Raw genomic sequence first — 1,596 nt, 5'->3', positions numbered from 1 at the left:
TTTATCTTGGTTCATTTTATTAGTTAGCACGTATGAAAAATTACAATCATTTAATAGATATTTGGTTAACTCTATTGTTGAATGTAGAGTCACTCTTAAACCTTCTGATGGTACAATACCACAATGCAAAGCTATTTTATTAACATTTTAAAGATCATAATATTATTCAGATAATCTATACAATTTAAAAAAAGGCGGTATTTTATGTAACAAAATATTTCTTATCTCACAGATGGCGCTGTGTCGCATGTGTACCGAATATGTACAACTTTGTGGACGACCCCCTACTCTCCTCCTGCCAATAGTGTCCAGTCCTGTGTAATAGTTCATGATTATTATATATATATATATATTATTATAAAACACACGATTCTGTTCGATAAAAGTATAGAACTTCTTATCTTTTCGAAGAAATAAAACCACTACTGTTTTATAATAATTGGATTTTTCAAGATTTAAAATGTACACTTAATTAATAATTAGGGCCCTTGTCGTTTTTGGTGAAGGGTCCGGGGGTGCCTGGGCACCGCCGGGCACCCCCTGTGCGCACGCCTATGCCCAGAAATGTATTTTAAAATATAACTGATTGTGTACCAAATGCAAAATGTCATTAAACTCATGACTAAATAAACAGGCATGTCAGCTCGATAACACTGCACATAAAATTGTGATAAAATGTTCCCCAGACTTGGAATAAACGCTAAAATATTGTACGCTATAATAATAATCTACATTATACATTTTATATTATTCTTTCCATGTCTGGGGAACATGCGCGACGATAGCGAAAATGAAATTTTAGCTGACATGCCTGTTTATTTAGTCATGATTAAACTATTAAAAATGATTATTATTGTAATTATTATTTGAAACTCTTCATTCTTCCCGCATCCTAAGTGCTTATTGATGGAACTAAAACAAATATATATATATATATATATTAATATGTTAGGTAGGTAGGTAACTTATTATATTTACAAATAAATAATTTAATCATGTTCTTAAATGAAAATTTGTATGCGTACCTATTATTATAACCTTATTTATTTATTTTTAGTATGAACCTCGTAGAAATAATTATAACTATAATTTTATTTGTGTATGGTAGTAGGTAACTAAAATTATAATTAATTGAATAACAGAATGGTAATAACATTTTACTTACTCTGGTTCACTAATACTAGTATTTTAATTAATATTGACATATTTTTGGGCTCCTAGAAGGACTCCTAGAAGTCCTTAGTCCTATACTCATTACGAATTATGATAGCGGAAGTCACAATATGAGACTAATAATAGCTGTATTTTCAATAATTTGTACAAAAAATAAATATTTAATTTTGAAGCAAATTACACAACCGTTACAACCATTCCTCTTGGGTAATTCATTGTGATCACATCAATTCTTCGGGATTTCTGTGTCATCGTGTTCAATTTTTTTTGTGAATTTTGTATTTTGAATTTTGGATAGTTATTTTCCATTTTTTGACAATGGCAAATAAAGAAAATAAGCAAAAACGAAACGGTTTTCATTTTTAGGAAAACGATGAGAAGTAGGGATGGGTAGTTCGTGAGTGAGTTGATTCAAAGAGTTGA

The sequence above is a fragment of the Acyrthosiphon pisum genome, chromosome A2 (assembly GCF_005508785.2).
Source record: "Acyrthosiphon pisum isolate AL4f chromosome A2, pea_aphid_22Mar2018_4r6ur, whole genome shotgun sequence".
NCBI classification, from domain to species: domain Eukaryota; kingdom Metazoa; phylum Arthropoda; class Insecta; order Hemiptera; family Aphididae; genus Acyrthosiphon; species Acyrthosiphon pisum.
Note: the sequence above shows the minus strand (reverse complement) of the source record.